The sequence below is a fragment of the Microcaecilia unicolor genome, chromosome 11 (genome assembly GCF_901765095.1).
Source record: "Microcaecilia unicolor chromosome 11, aMicUni1.1, whole genome shotgun sequence".
NCBI lineage: Eukaryota > Metazoa > Chordata > Amphibia > Gymnophiona > Siphonopidae > Microcaecilia > Microcaecilia unicolor.
Genome location: NC_044041.1, coordinates 123,713,944 through 123,730,947, shown reverse-complemented (window position 1 = coordinate 123,730,947; position 17,004 = coordinate 123,713,944). Strand labels below are relative to the sequence as shown.

Here is a 17,004-nt window from a genome sequence, read left to right as displayed (position 1 = left end):
ACACACAGATACTATCCAAACACTATCTTAGCATCCTCCAACTGCACCCGCCACCTCTTGGAGGTTTTCCCAGTGGTTCTAGACAGTTACCCTATTACTCTCAAAGACGTAGGTTCCCACCTTCCTCCTGCTCTACCCAGCACAGTCCCAGGGCCAGTGTCTCTGAGTCCATCAACCCTGTCCTCAGGAGTCCCAGCTGGTGCCCCAGTCAAACAGGGGGCAAGCTTTTGACTGGCTCCAGGAGAGTATAGCCACACTAAAAGTAACTGCCCTGGATGGCCTTCCGGTGAGGGGGAGGCTGAATTTTTGCTATCACAGGTGGCCCCTTGTAACCTCTGACCGGTGGGTTCTTCAAATAGTCTGTCTCGGTTAAATCCCTCCATTGGTGGCAATAAAACACCAAATTGCCCACCGAAAGCATTGTCACCCAGCTCTCAGCACATGCAGGTACTTGTGGAAGAAATCTCTGCCCTTGTCCAGGCCAATGTAGTCAAACCCATACCACCAGGGGAAGAAGGGAATGGATTCTATTCCAGGTACTTCCTTGTGCCCAAGAAGATGGGGGGATTTCATCTCATTCTCGACCTAAGGGCCCTGAATAAATCTCTGGTCAAAGGGAAAGTTCAGGATGGTTTCCATGGACACCCTTCTCCCCATGATTCAGGCAAACAACTGGCTATACTCTCTGGACCTAAAGGATACCTACACCCACATTTCAATACTTCCCAGTCACAAGAAGTATCTCAGATTTTGCATAGGGAAACACCAATACCAGTACCATGTACTGACATTTCGCTTCGTGTCAATTCCTAGGGTGTTAACAAAATATCTAACAGTAGTTGCGGGGTACCTATGCAGAATGGGAGTGTATGTGTTTCCCTATTGTCTGCTCAAGGGCAAGTCAGAGGAAGGAGTGGCAGAGTCCATTCACCTAACCATTTGGATGTTGGAGCTACTAGGGTTCATGATAAACTACTCGAAGTCCCACCTACACTTGGTCCAACGATTGGAGTACATATGAGCCCGGCTTGATACATTACAGGCTCAAGCTTTTTTTTCCCAAACGAGAGCAGAGGCCTTGATGATACGCACCTTGCAAGTCTGAAGCAGCAAGCCGGTCACATCTCAGCAAATGTTGAGATTAATGGCCCACATGGCCTCAACAGTACATGTCACTCCCATGGCATGTTTCCATTTGAGAGAGGCCCAGTGGATCCTAGCTTCCCAGTGGTCTCCGCCAGCTGGGAAACTAGCGGATGTAATCCAGATTCCTCCAGAGTTGACTCATGCCCTTTTTTGGTGGACAGTTCAGTCAGATTTGACTGTGGGACTGCCATTCCAAATTCTACCTCCTCAGGTGTTGCATCCAACATGGGATGGGGAGTTTATATAGATGGGCTTCTCACCCAAGGTACTAGGTCTGCTCAGGAAACGGCTTAACATATCAACTTCCTAGAGCTCAGGGCCATTTGGAAATCTCTAAAGGCTTTCATAGATCAGCTGCAAAACCAAATTATCCTCATCCAAACGGATAATGAGGTTGAGAAGTTTTATGTGAACAAGCAGAGGGGTATGGGTTCCTACCCCTTGTATCAGGAAGCAGTGGGGTGTGGCAATGGGCCCTCCTTCACAGGATGGACCTCCAGGCCACTTACCTTCCAGGAAAGGAAAAATGCCTGGCAGATAGACTGAGCAGGGTTTTGCAACCACAGGAATGGTCTCTCAAAATGGGCATAGCCCAAAAGATCTGATGAGAGTGGGACACCCCCTCAATGGATCTTTTTGCCACTCACCTCAACAACAAAGTCCCTCAGTTGTGCTCCAGGCTCAGATCACATGCCAGGCTAGCGTCAGATGCCTTTCTCCTGCATTGGGGGGAGGGTCTTCTATATGCATATCCTCCAGTACCCCTTATAGAGAAATCTTTGCTGAAACTCAAGCAGGATCAGGGAATTATGATCCTAATTGCACCCTACAGGCTGAGACAGATATGGTTCCCTCTTGTTCTGGAAATATCCTCTGAATATTTATTTATTTATTTGCAAACTTTTGATATTTTGCTAAAATACCTTCACATGGGCAGCTAAGCAGTTTACATAACAGTAAAAAAAAAAAGAAATAAAGGGAGAGATAAAAGGGGAAGGAGAGCAAAGGCCCAAATGAAGAGCTCAGCAATTTAACAAAAATAGGAGAGAAGTATAGAAGAGAAAGAGGGGCAGAGAGAGGAGTGGCAGGAGGCAGGCAACAGAAAAATGAATCTACAATCAGGTGGTGGCTGGGAGGAAAAGAGAGAAGAGGTGGGATTTCAAAATTTGTTGATTCCTGATGTATAATGGTAGGTCATTCCATAGTTTGGGGCTGGGCAAAAAGCTGAGTGACAGGCAATTGACAGGCAGACTTGGGTAGGGGAAGGGAGAACCAGAAGGTTGTTGTGAGCAGAATGTAGTTAGCAAAGGGGAGTATAGGGGATGAGGTGCTTAGTAAGATAGGCAGTGGTGGCGGGAGACCTTAATTTATAGACCAAGAGAAGAATCTTAAAGATGATATGAGCAGAGATAGGCTAGAGTAGCAGACTTGATGGAGCTGAGGGAGACAGAGAGGTACATAGAGGAGACCTACAGGGATGTTGTAGAGAAGTCCCACCTCCAGTCAGGTAGCCCCTGTGCTACCTTGGAGGAGGGAGGTCTCCTAGAAGGAGAGCATCACCCTGGTGAAGTAGGAAGTACTCCTGTAGCCAGGACCTGCCCACCAGGGGATGTATTATTATCCTTTCGCACCGAGGATATATCTCCAAATGTTGCCCGGGAGGGAAAGGTTAGGACAGCTGTTGTACTTGGTGATTCGATCATTAGGCATATAGATAGCTGGGTGGCTGGTGGACGTGAGGATCGCCTGGTGACTTGCCTGCCTGGTGCGAAGGTGGCGGACCTCACGTGTCACCTAGATAGGATTCTAGATAGTGCTGGGGAGGAGTCCGCTGTCTTGGTACATGTGGGTACCAATGACATAGGAAAATGTGGGAGAGAGGTTCTGGAAGCAAAATTTAGGCTCTTAGGTAGAAAGCTGAAATCCAGATCCTCCAGGGTAGCATTTTCTGAAATGCTACCTGTGCCACGCGCAGGGCCCAAGAGACAGGCAGAGCTCCAGAGTCTCAATGCGTGGATGAGACGATGGTGCAGGGAGGAGGGCTTTAGATTTGTTAGGAACTGGGCAACATTCTGGGGAAGGGGGAGCCTATTCCGAAAGGATGGGCTCCATCTTAACCAGAGTGGGACCAGGCTGCTGGCATCGGCGTTTAAGAAGGAGATAGAGCAGCTTTTAAACTAGAAATGGGGGGAAGGCCGACAGTCGCTCAAAAGAGCATGGTTCGGGATAAGGTATCTTTCAAAGATATCACCATAACAGGGAAGATAGAGTATCCTGATAGTGAGGTTGCAAAAGAGATTGTAGTAGATCGGGTATCTTTAAATAACAATAAAAATCAGACAAAAGATTGCCAATTAATACTGTCAAGTACTAAGCATGATGTACTTAGGAACAACAAACATAGTTTGAAATGTCTATATGCGAATGCCAGGAGCCTAAGAAATAAGATGGGGGAGTTAGAATATATTGCACTAAATGAAAAATTAGATATAATAGGCATCTCTGAGACCTGGTGGAAGGAGGATAACCAGTGGGACACTGTCATACCGGGGTACAAATTATATCGTAGTGATAGGGTGAATCGGATTGGTGGAGGGGTAGCATTGTATATTAACGAGAGCCTTGAATCAAATAGATTGAAAATTCTGCAGGAAGCAAAACACTCCTTGGAATCACTGTGGATTGAAATTCCATGTGCAAAGGGGAAAAGGATAGTGATAGGAGTGTACTACCGTCCGCCTGGCCAGGACGAACAGACGGATGCGGAAATGTTAAAGGAAATCAGGGACGCAAACAAACTGGGCAACACAATAATAATGGGGGATTTCAATTACCCGCATATAGACTGGGGTAATGTAACATCTGTACACGCAAGGGACATAAGATTTCTTGATGAAATCAAGGACAGCTTCATGGAACAGCTAGTTCAGGAGCCGACAAGAGAAGGAAAAATACTAGACTTAGTCCTTAGTGGTGCTCATGATCTAGTGCAGGGGGTAACGATACGAGGGCCGCTTGATAACAGTGATCATAATATGATCGGTTTTGATATTGGCATTGAAGGAAGTGAAACTAGGAAATCAAGTACGCTAGCGTTTAACTATAGAAAAGGTGATTACGACAAAATGAGAAAAATGGTGAAAAAAAGACTGAAAGGAGCAGCTCGCAGAGTAAAAAACTTGCATCAGGCGTGGATGCTGTTTAAAAACGCCATCCTGGAGGTTCAGGACAAATATATTCCACGTATTAGAAAAAAGGGAAAAAAGACTAAACGTCAGCCGGCGTGGCTAAACAGTAAGATAAAGGAAATCATTAGAGCCAAAAAACAATCCTTCAGAAAGTGGAGAAGAGAACCAACTGAAAGTAACAGGATAGATCATAAGGAATGCCAAGCCAAATGCAAAGCGGAGATAAGGAGGGCAAAAAAGGACTTTGAGAAGAAATTAGCGTTGGAAGCAAAAATACATAGTAAAAACTTTTTTAGATACATTAAAAGCAGGAAACCGGCCAAAGAGTCGGTTGGGCCGCTGGACGAAAATGGTGTTAAAGGGGCGATCAAGGAGGACAAAGCCGTAGCGGAGAAATTAAACGAATTCTTTGCTTCGGTCTTCACCGAGGAGGATTTGGGGGGGACACCGGTGCCGGAAAGAATATTTGAAGCGGGGGAATCGGAGAAACTAAACAAATTCTCTGTAACCTTGGAGGATGTAATGGGTCAGTTCAGCAAGCTGAAGAGTAGTAAATCACCGGGACCTGATGGTATTCATCCCAGAGTATTAATAGAACTAAAAAATGAACTTGCGGAGCTACTGTTAGAAATATGCAATCTGTCCCTAAAATCGAGTGTAATACCGGAAGACTGGAGGGTAGCCAATGTTACTCCGATTTTTAAGAAGGGTTCCAGAGGAGATCCGGGAAATTATAGACCGGTGAGTCTGACGTCGGTGCCGGGCAAGATGGTGGAGGCTATTATTAAAAATAAAATTGCAGAGCATATACAAAAACATGGACTGATGAGACAAAGTCAGCACGGATTTAGTGAAGGGAAGTCTTGCCTCACCAATCTAATGCATTTTTTTGAGGGGGTAAGCAAACATGTGGACAATGGGGAGCCGGTTGATATTGTATATCTGGATTTTCAGAAGGCGTTTGACAAAGTGCCGCACGAAAGACTCCTGAAGAAATTGCAGAGTCATGGAATCGGAGGTAGGGTATTATTATGGATTAAGAACTGGTTGAAAGATAGGAAGCAGAGAGTAGGATTGCGTGGCCAGTATTCTCAGTGGAGGAGGGTAGTTAGTGGGGTCCCGCAGGGGTCTGTGCTGGGTCCGTTGCTTTTTAATGTATTTATAAATGACCTAGAGATGGGAATAACTAGTGAGGTAATTAAATTCGCCGATGACACAAAATTATTCAGGGTCGTCAAGTCGCAGGAGGAATGTGAACGATTACAGGAGGACCTTGCGAGACTGGGAGAATGGGCGTGCAAGTGGCAGATGAAGTTCAATGTTGACAAGTGCAAAGTGATGCATGTGGGTAAGAGGAACCCGAATTATAGCTACGTCTTGCAAGGTTCCGCGTTAGGAGTTACGGATCAAGAAAGGGATCTGGGTGTCGTCGTCGATGATACGCTGAAACCTTCTGCTCAGTGTGCTGCTGCGGCTAGGAAAGCGAATAGAATGTTGGGTGTTATTAAGAAGGGTATGGAGTCCAGGTGTGCGGATGTTATAATGCCGTTGTATCGCTCCATGGTGCGACCGCACCTGGAGTATTGTGTTCAGTACTGGTCTCCGTATCTCAAAAAAGATATAGTAGAATTGGAAAAGGTACAGCGAAGGGCGACGAAAATGATAGTGGGGATGGGACGACTTTCCTATGAAGAGAGGCTGAGAAGGCTAGGGCTTTTCAGCTTGGAGAAGAGACGGCTGAGGGGAGATATGATAGAAGTGTATAAAATAATGAGTGGAATGGATCGGGTGGATGTGAAGCGACTGTTCACGCTATCCAAAAATACTAGGACTAGAGGGCATGAGTTGAAGCTACAGTGTGGTAAATTTAAAACGAATCGGAGAAAATTTTTCTTCACCCAACGTGTAATTAGACTCTGGAATTCATTGCCGGAGAACGTGGTACGGGCGGTTAGCTTGACGGAGTTTAAAAAGGGGTTAGATAGATTCCTAAAGGACAAGTCCATAGACCGCTATTAAATGGACTGGAAAAATTCCTCATTTTTAGGTACAACTTGTCTGGAATGTTTTTACGTTTGGGGAGCGTGCCAGGTGCCCTTGACCTGGATTGGCCACTGTCGGTGACAGGATGCTGGGCTAGATGGACCTTTGGTCTTTCCCAGTATGGCACTACTTATGTACTTATGTACTTATGTAGGCAGTCAGTGGTTTGAGTGGAGAAGGGAGGTGATATGATTGAAGCGTCAGCACCAGGAGGAGCACTCCCCCTCTTTTGTAGAGGTTCTGGTGCGCAACTCTCCGAGCAGCTAGGTTCATGGGCGGTTCCAAGCAGTGCTCAGGGAGGAGCTGGTGCAGATACTGCAGTTGCACTGTGCTCAAACATCAAGTGTGCTTGTGCCAACTGTGGATCAGCCCCAGATTCTTCCTGTGGCACCTACCATGCCTGTGGAGAGATCCTCAGCGCCAGTGCCTCAAAGGATGTCGACATCGACCCATGCAGTACCGTTCTTAACGTCAGGGGAGGAAGCTTCCCCGGAGTCCTTTGAGGCGTGGCTGTGGTTCCACTGAGCCTGGGTCAGGCACAGACTCACTCAGTCCAGTCTAGAGGCCGACCAAATTTTGTTGCTGTTCCGGTGCCCAAACTGGCCCAAAATCCTTTTTCTGCCTGGTTTTGATTTCGGCCATAACTGACCGTGTGGTTTTGGTGGAAGATGAAAATTTGTGCTTTGACTTGTTTGTCTCCTTCCCTCCCCCTCCCCTTCTTTTTTTAATTTTTTATTTATGAATTTAATAATTACATTTATGAAATTACACATAAATTCGTATATTGGAAAACAAACAATTAAATCAAAGAAAGATAGGCATATTATCTTAGTATATTTAGTCCTCAATAAAGTGATCCAAGATCTAGGAAATTGTAAATTCAAATAAATTAACCCAAATAATAATTGAAGCTGAGAGAGCCTAGATGTCGCAGCCGAGATTAAAGCGCTGGCAATCAAGAACTACTACAAAATTATTCTTTAGAAGAAATAAATTCTAATAATTTCCCTGCATCGAAAAACATATAATTAGTGGAATTTAAAGAAACACAACATTTACAAGGAAACCTAAGCAGGAAAGTCCCTCCAATTTGGAGAACTCCAGCAGCAAAAATTATTTTCTTCTTCTTTGCGTTTCTCTAGCAAGGTCAGGGAAAATCTGAACTTTGATCCAAGGAAGGTTGAGTTCATGTGGCGAAAGTAAAGCTTGATTCCATATCATCAAGCTGATCAATCCATAGACTGGTGGGTTGTGTCCATCTACCAGCAGGTGGAGATAGAGAGCAAACTTTTGCCTCCCTATATGTGGTCATGTGCTGCCGGAAACTCCTCAGTATGTTCTCTATCTCAGCAGGTGGTGGTCACACACAGCAGCAGCTCTGGCTAGGCCTCCAAGCCTAATTTTTAGGTTTTGTTGAGTGCCTGGGGTTGAGGGCTCTTTTGAGCAAGTGCAAACCTGGTGGTGCCAGGTCCCTCCTTTTCTCCCCCCTCCCGCTGGCTTCGTTAAAAAAAAAAAAAAAAAAAAAAAATTTTGAACGTCCTTAAAGGCGTTTATTTCGACGTTTATTTAAGCGTCTATTGCAGCTACTCACTGGGACACCAGGTCGTTACAACTCGGAGCGGACAGCAGGTAATTTTTACCTTTTTATAGCGGGCAGGGGGTTCCCCGATTCTTCTCCTCGTGGCATATGGCGTCGGAGGGCGAGGGCGCAAAGGGTCACTCCCCGGGTCGCTTGAGCGCTTCTAGAGGGGATGCGGGGGTCTTAAAGCCTGATTCGCCCTTGTTGGGTGACAGTTTCGTGACCGATGAATGTCCCGGTCCTTCCTCCGGCGTGGCGGTTTTTCCCGCCATAAACGCCCATCCCCCGCTCCTCGCCTCCGCCATCTTGACCGGCCACGCGGCTCGGACGGCTTCTTCTTGGGCCGCCCTTGAGGTTGGAGACATTAATGCCATGAACGCCCTTAATTTGGGCGACGGCACAGAAGCGGCTAAAGTTAAGAGCCGTTCTTCCCGCGCGGCTCCTTCGCGGAGGTTCGCGCCGGACGCCAATTTGGATGCGCAGCATGTCTCTCCCCCGCTATTGCGAGCGCCGGTTGAGGGTGCGTCTAGGGCTGTTGCCCAGGCTGCGGAAGTGCACAGTCTGGGGGGTTTCTCCCCCGAGTTTGTTTTGCTGCTGCATCAGGCCTTCCTCATGCACAACGCTGCCCCTGCTCCCTCGTCTGGTAAAGAGGTTGAGGTTCCCAGAGGTAAACGCCCTCGGGTTGATTCCCAGGCCTTGGAGGAATTTGTCTCCTCCGATGTAGATGAGGGCAGCGTGTCTGAGGTCTCCCAACGGTCCTTTGCGGATTCCTTGGAGGAGACGGATCCCCGCTCGGATGGAGCGGATGACCCCTCTGCAGCGCGGCTTTTTAGCCCAGAGGATTTGCCCAACCTGTTGTTACAGGCCATGGACACTTTGAAGATTTCCTCTCCGGAGGACGTCTCTCCCTCAGCCCCTGTTGGCTCTGCCATTATGCTGGGGACGAAGCGCCCGCCTAGAACCTTCCACGTGCATGATGCCATGCACACCTTAATTTCGGCTCAATGGGATGTCCCAGAAGCGAGCCTTAAAGTGGCTAGGGCTATGTCCCGCCTCTATCCTTTGGCTGTGAGTGAACGTGAGGCCTATCTGTGGCCTACCGTGGATTCTTTAATCACTGCGGTGACTAAGAAAACGGCGTTGCCGGTGGAAGGTGGCACGGCCCTAAAGGACGCCCAAGACAGAAGATTGGAGGCGGCCTTAAGGTCGTCCTTTGAGGCGGCTGCTTTAAGTTTGCAGGCCTCAGTTTGCGGCTCCTATGTGGCCAGGGCGTGCCTGACTATGGTGCAGCGGGCTTCCCCCTCGGATCATTCCTTGAGGGCTGATTGGCCGGCCCTGGAATTGGGCTTAGCCTATTTGGCAGACTTGCTGTATGATGTCTTGAGGGCCTCAGCGAAAGGCATGGCTCAGACAATCTCTGCGTGGCGGTGGCTTTGGCTGAAACATTGGTCTGCTGACCACGCCTCTAAATCCCGCCTGGCTAGGTTGCCTTTTAAAGGCAAGCTGCTCTTTGGGGTCGAGCTGGACAAAATCGTGACCGATCTCGGCACGTCTAAGGGCAAGAAATTACCAGAGGTCAGGGCTCGGGCTAGTACTCGTCCCGGTACCTCCAGAGGACGGTTGCAGGAAGCCCGTCGGTACCGCCCGGGCAAGTCGGGTTCCTCTGCCCCCTCTTCCTTCAAGAGGAATTTCTCCCCCAAGCAGCATTCCTTTCGCAGAGACCGCCGTCCCGGAGGTGCTCCCTCCGGTCCTCCCCCAGGGTCTCGTACCCAATGACGGGGTCTTGGTCCACGCCCCAGTGCAGATTGGAGGACGGCTGTCCTCGTTTCTGGGCGAGTGGACCACAATAACTTCAGACGCGTGGGTGCTGGAAGTCATCAGAGACGGCTACAAACTAGAGTTCTGCCGACCCTTAAAAGACGGGTTTGTACTCTCTACCTGCAAGTCTCCGGTCAAAGCTGTGGCAGTGCAGCAGACCTTGGACAATCTGATCCGCCTGGGCGCGGTCGTTCCGGTGCCAGAAAGTCAGCTTGGCAAGGGACGTTACTCCATTTACTTTGTGGTACCAAAGGAAGGAGGTTCTGTCCGGCCTATCCTCGACCTCAAAGGGGTCAATCGGGCCTTGAAAGTGCGGCACTTTCGCATGGAGACTCTCCGCTCTGTTATAGCGGCAGTGAAGGCAGGAGAGTTCCTGGCATCCTTGGACATCAAGGAAGCGTACCTGCATATTCCCATCTGGCCTCCTCATCAACGCTTTCTGCGTTTTGCAGTCCTGGGACGACACTTCCAGTTCAGAGCCCTCCCTTTCGGGTTGGCTACTGCTCCGCGGACCTTTTCCAAAGTAATGGTGGTCATCGCGGCCTTCCTACGAAAGGAAGGGGTACAAGTCCATCCTTATCTGGACGACTGGTTGATCCGAGCCCCCTCTTATGCAGAGTGCGGCAAAGCTGTGGACCGGGTAGTTGCTCTTTTGAGCTCCCTGGGATGGATCATCAACTGGGAGAAGAGCCAGCTGCGCCCGACTCAGTCCCTGGAGTACCTGGGAGTTCGATTCGACACCCAAGTGGGCAGAGTGTTCCTGCCAGACAATCGGATTGTCAAACTTCAGGCTCAGGTGGACCAGTTCCTAGTAGCCTCTCCCCTTCGGGCTTGGGACTATGTGCAGCTGTTGGGCTCTATGACGGCCATGATGGAAGTTGTGCCCTGGGCCAGGGCTCATATGAGACCACTTCAACACTCTTTGCTGCAGCGCTGGACTCCGATGTCGGAGGATTATGCTGTGCGCCTTCCCTTGGACCCAGCAGTGCGCAAGGCGCTGAGCTGGTGGATGCAGACAGACAAGTTGTCTGCGGGAATGCCTCTTGTGACCCCAGAGTGGATTGTCGTCACGACGGACGCCTCGTTGTCGGGCTGGGGAGCCCACTGCTTGGGAAGGACAGCGCAGGGGCTCTGGTCTCCTGCAGAGGCAAAGTGGTCTATCAACCTCCTGGAACTCAGCCATTCGGTTGGCGCTTTTGGAGTTCATCCCGGTACTGGTGTTGAAGCCTGTACGGGTCCTGTCGGACAATGCCACGGCTGTGGCCTATGTCAACCGCCAGGGAGGTACCAAGAGCGCCCCTCTAGCCAAGGAGGCTATGAATCTTTGCCAGTGGGCGGAAGCGAACCTGGAGCAGCTTTCAGCGGCCCACATTGCCGGAGTCATGAATGTCAAGGCGGACTTTCTCAGTCGCCATACCTTGGAGCCCGGGGAGTGGCAGCTATCTGCTCAGGCGTTCTTGGACATCACGAAGCGCTGGGGCCAGCCGAGCCTAGATCTGATGGAGTCATCGGCCAATTGCCAAGTGCCGCGCTTTTTCAGCAGAGGACGGGACCCTCGATCCCTGGGAGTAGATGCTCTTCTCCAACAGTGGCCGACACAAGAGCTTCTCTATGTGTTCCCGCCCTGGCCCATGTTGGGCAGGGTGCTAGACCGGGTGGCAAAGCATCCCGGCAGGGTAATCCTGGTGGGTCCGGATTGGCCCAGGCGTCCCTGGTATGCGGACTTGATCAGGCTCTCAGTCGACGATCCTCTGCGGCTGCCAGTGGAGCAGGGCCTGTTACATCAGGGTCCCGTGGTGATGGAGGATCCCTCCCCCTTTGGTCTTACGGCCTGGCTATTGAGCGGCAGCGTCTGAGGAAGAAGGGCTTCTCAGACAAGGTCATCGCCACTATGCTGAGAGCGAGGAAGCGCTCTACTTCTACTGCTTACGCCAGGGTTTGGCGTATCTTTGCAGCGTGGTGTGAAGCAGGCTCACTTTCTCCCTTCACTGCTCCAATTTCTTCAGTGTTGGCGTTCCTGCAAGAAGGTCTGGAGAAAGGCCTGTCGCTCAGTTCCCTTAAAGTCCAGGTAGCGGCTCTGGCTTGCTTCAGGGGCCGCCTGAAGGGTGCTTCCCTGGCTTCGCAGCCAGATGTGGTGCGCTTTCTCAAGGGAGTTAATCACCTGCGCCCTCCTCTGCACTCAGTGGTGCCTGCGTGGAATCTCAACCTGGTACTAAGAGCATTGCAGAAGCCGCCTTTTGAACCCTTGTCGAGGGCATCTCTGAAAGACCTGACGTTGAAAGCAGTCTTTTTGGTGGCTATCACTTCAGCCAGAAGAGTTTCCGAGCTCCAGGCGCTCTCATGTCGAGAGCCTTTTCTGCAGTTCACTGAGGCAGGAGTGACTATTCGCACAGTGCCTTCCTTCCTGCCCAAGATTGTTTCTCGCTTCCATGTGAATCAGCAGCTCTGTCTCCCTTCCTTTCGTAGGGAGGACTACCCAGAGGAGTACTCTGCTCTTAAATATCTGGATGTGAGACGAGTCATCATCAGATACTTGGAAGTGACCAATGATTTCCGGAAATCGGATCATCTGTTTGTCCTGTTTGCAGGTCCTCGTAAGGGTCTGCAGGCTGCTAAGCCTACAGTGGCAAGATGGGTCAAGGAAGCCATTGCAGCGGCTTATGTGGCCGCGGGGAAGGTGCCGCCTATCCAGCTGAAGGCTCACTCCACGAGAGCTCAGGCGGCCTCGATGGCAGAGGCCGGATCCGTCTCCTTGGAAGAGATATGCAAGGCGGCAACTTGGGCTTCGGCTCATACATTCTCCAAGCATTACCGTTTGACTGTGGCTGCACGGGCGGAGGCCCGGTTTGGAGCTTCAGTGTTGAGGTCAGGGATTTCAATGTCCCGCCCTGGGTGAGTACTGCTTCGGTACATCCCACCAGTCTATGGATTGATCAGCTTGATGATATGGAAGGTAAAATTATGTATAATCATACCTGATAATTTTCTTTCCATTAATCATAGCTGATCAATCCATAGCCCCTCCCAGATATCTGTACTGTTTTTATTCTGGTTGCATTTCAGGTTCAAGTTTAGTCTTCAGTTACTTCAGAAAGACTTCGTGTTCAAGTTTTTTCACTTGGATTCTTCAAGAGTTAAGACGAGTTTGTGTTACAGTGAGCTGCTGCATTCCTCTCCCCTCCGTTTTACGGGGCTGGATTGAGACTTAAAATTCTGCCGGCACTCCCTCCCGCTTCGTGCGGCTGTAGGGCAGCTTTGTACCCCTCCCGCTTCGGCGGTGTTAGGGTCAGTCAGCTCCTCCCGCGGTTGCGGTTGCAGGATAAGCCAGATCCCCCCGCATCGGCGGGTGTGGTGTCCCTCCCCCGCTCCGCGGGGATGAGCTGGACGGATTCCCCTCCCCCACTTGTGTGGGGATGAGCTGGGTTAATTCCCCTCCCCCGTTTCGGCGGTGGTGAGCTGGGCAGAGTGTCCCTTCGTGGGTGTAATTCTCTAAGTGCTGAGTCCTGCGGATGGAGCTTTGATATCGACATACTGAGGAGTTTCCGGCAGCACATGACCACATATAGGGAGGCAAAAGTTTGCTCTCTATCTCCACCTGCTGGTAGATGGACACAACCCACCAGTCTATGGATTGATCAGCTATGATTAATGGAAAGAAAATTATCAGGTATGATTATACATAATTTTACCATATATTATTGCGGTCTAGTTCCAGAGCAAAAGTAACCAGCAGCATGGTTCTTTCGGTTATAACCTCCATTGAACTCTCCAAGAAATCTGTTAGATTTAGGTCAGGTTGAGGAGAGTTAGGTAAAGTTCCTGTTCCAGTACCAGAAATATACTGCATTTTAGTAATGGGTGGAAAACCCTCAGAAGGGACACCCAGTATTTCCCTGACACATTTTTTCAACATTTCCAGTGCTGGGATCAAAGGAGATTTGGGGAAATTAAGAAAACGTAAGTTATTTCTCCTAATCTGATTCTCTAAATATTCCATTTTACGCTGATGGAGGTTATTACTTGTTATCAGCATTAGAGTTGAGGAATTCACTGCTTTTAAGTCTTTATCAAAAAGTTCCATTTTCGTTGTTTGCTCTACTATTTTAGTGGTAACCAAATTTTGAGCCTGCTTTAGTTCGGCCACATCTCCCCGTAAAATACCTGATATCTGTTGTAGGCTGGAATTCAGTCCTTGTGTTGCTTCCCAAAGTTTATCTAAAGTAACAGTCGTAGGTTTTATCATCACTCCACGATCCATGGTAGAATCACCAGTTTCCCTCTCAGACACCAAACCTGCCTGAGGCGCTATTCCCACCAGCGTCGAAAAGGCAGCGGGGCCTCCCCTTCTAACAGGAATTGCCTCTCCCCCCCAGCCCACCTATAGCCCCCCCCCCCCCCCCCCACCTTCGGGCCTATTTTACAATCCCTGGTGGTCCAGAGGTGTCCTTGCCCATTTTGGCTCTGCTCTGAAAATGTCTGCCATGACCTCTAGTGGCAATCTTGCAAGACTGCTGCAAGAGGTTACAGCAGCCATTTTGAGAGTACAGCTAACACGGGTAAGAGCGACTGGAGATCACTCCTGCCCTGAATATACCACTATCCTACCTATAATTGTAAGGTAGTTTGGGTGGGAAGGGCTACTCTTTGCATTCTTTTTTTAGTTTTTATTTTTAACATTTCAAATTATACAAAATAGTTTTTTTTTCTGGAAGATGGCTGTCTTTCAACCTGAAGGTCACAGGTTTGAGGCTGGTTTGTGCATCATATTAGAAACTGTGGCCCTCGGCTCCTTTTCATATGGGGCATGTTTTACTTCTCTCTCCTGTATTGCTTGCCTTGGGAAGCAGTTAATTTGGACAGCTAACACTACACTACAGTGCCAAAGGTTAGCTGTGTCCCACAGCAGCTCTGCTCTTCTAGTATTGTACTCTGACACTGGTCAAATTATTGCATACCAGCTCCAGCTTCCACTATATCAGCAGCACCTCTAACTAGCTGTATGTTGCAGTGTCTTTAAGGCTTTTATTGCACTTTTTCTTTGTATTGGACAGCTACCTATATTGCAAGACGTATGAGGAGAGACTTGCTGACCTGAACATGTATACCCTGGAGGAAAGGAGAAACAGGGGTGATATGATACAGACGTTCAAATATTTGAAAGGTATTAATCCGCAAACAAACCTTTTCAGGAGATGCGAAGGCGGTAGAACGAGAGGACATGAAATGAGATTGAAGGGGGGCAGACTCAAGAAAAATGTCAGGAAGTATTTTTTCACGGAGAGAGTAGTGGATGCTTGGAATGCCCTCCTGCGGGAGGTGGTGGAAATGAAAATGGTAATGGAATTCAAACATGCGTGGGATAAGCATAAAGGAATCCTGTGCAGAAGGAATGGATCCTCAGGAGCTTAGTCGAGATCGGGAGGTGGGGCTGGTGGTTGGGAGGCGGGGATAGTGCTGGGCAGACTTACACAGTCTGTGCCAGAGCCAGTGGTGGGAGGCGGGGATAGTGCTGGGCAGACTTATAAGGTCTGTGCCCTGAAGAGCACAGGTACAAATCAAAGTAGGGTATACACAAAAAGTAGCACATAAGAGTTGTCTTGTTGGGCAGACTGGATGGACCGTACAGGTCTTTTTCTGCCGTCATCTACTATGTTACTCATTTTAGCATTCTTCCTTGCACTTCTCCTGCACTTCTCCTCTAGGAATTGAACACAATACTCATCGCTTATGTTCTTATGTTATATTCTTATGAATCTGTCTGAGGGTGTCTTCAGAATCTTGCTTGCTTCTGGAAAAGACTCCACTAAGAGATGTTTGTGTTTTGTGGAGGAGGTTTGCCATCTGGCGTGAGAACAAGGCCCTGCCTAGATCCTCTTACTTGTCGTACAGAAAAACTGCTTGATTGCCTCCTGCATGTCTCTGAATCTGGTTTGCAAACGAACACTGTAAGGGTTCATCTCAGTGGAATTAGTGCTTACCATCTCTGTGTAGGAAGTAAGCCCATCTCGGTACAGTCTATACTTTGGTTTATGAGAGTTTTGCTGTTTACAGAACGCCCCCCCCACTAGGCAAATTTCCCACTGTGTCATGGGATCTCAACATTGTTCTCACCCCACTTGACTCCTGTCATCTGAAGTATGTGACCTGGAAAGTTGTGTTTTTGGTGGTGGTCACTTCAACTCACAGTCAGTGAACTTCAGGCCCTAGTAGCTGTTCCAGTGAACAAAAAGTTTAATCAGAACAGAGTAGTTCTTTGCACACACCCTAAGTTCCTTCCTAAGGCGGTGTCAGAGTTCCGTCCTAACCAGTCAATGCTTCTGCCTACATTTTTACCCAAACCACATGCCCATCCTGGCAAAAGTGTGCTGCATACCTTAGACTGCAAGTGAGCCTTAGCCTTCTACCTGAAGCAGACTGAAGCCCATAGATAGTCCACCCAGCTATTTGTTTCTTCTGACCCAAACAGTATCCATCTGCAAACACACAATCTCCAGTTGGCTAGCAGATTACATCTCCTTCACCTTTGCCCAGGCTAGGCTGACTCTTGAAGGTTATGTCAAGGCTCATGATGTCAGAACCATGGCCATGTTGGTAGTCCACTTGAGATCAGCCTCCATTGAGGAGATTTGCAAAGCTGCAATATGGTGTTTAGTCCACACATTCACATCTCACTACTGACTTGAGCGGGATAGCCGATGTGACAGCCGGTTCGGTCAGACAGGCCTGCAGAATATATTTGGTGTCCAAAATCCAACTCTACTCTCCTAGATCCAGGTTGCACCTTCACAGCTAGTATGTATATAGTTTCAGATTTAATTGATTTGGAGGCGCCAATGTTACAAGCCCTTATTGTCCTAGTGTTGTTATTTTCAGAGAGCCTGGTAGCTGGGGATTCCCACATGTGAGAATAGAACTGGGCCTGCTTGTCCTCAGAGAAAGTGAAGTTACTTACCTGTAGCAGATGTTCTCTGAGGACAGCAGACCAGGTTTTCTCACATACCCTCCCACATCCCTTAAGAGTTGCATTCCTTTAGCTATATCACCTGACTGAGGGACCCACTCTTGCACAGTGGATGGGAAGGCACCCATGCTTGCATGGTGGAGTGCTACTAGTATTTTTTTGAAACATCTATATGCTAGTCAACATCCGCACCAGGCTTCGGCAGATGACATCGCCCACACGTGAGAATACCTGGGCTGCTGTCCTGGGAGAATAGCTGCTATAGATGA

At 48.9% G+C, this 17,004-nt stretch overlaps 1 protein-coding gene across 1 annotated transcript in view; it reads left to right on the top strand.

The window, feature by feature from the left end:
* MAJIN (membrane anchored junction protein) overlaps window positions 1-17,004 on the top strand; it is a 93,475-nt gene that overhangs the window by 2,852 nt on the left and 73,619 nt on the right. The gene's annotated exons all lie outside the window — the stretch shown is intronic.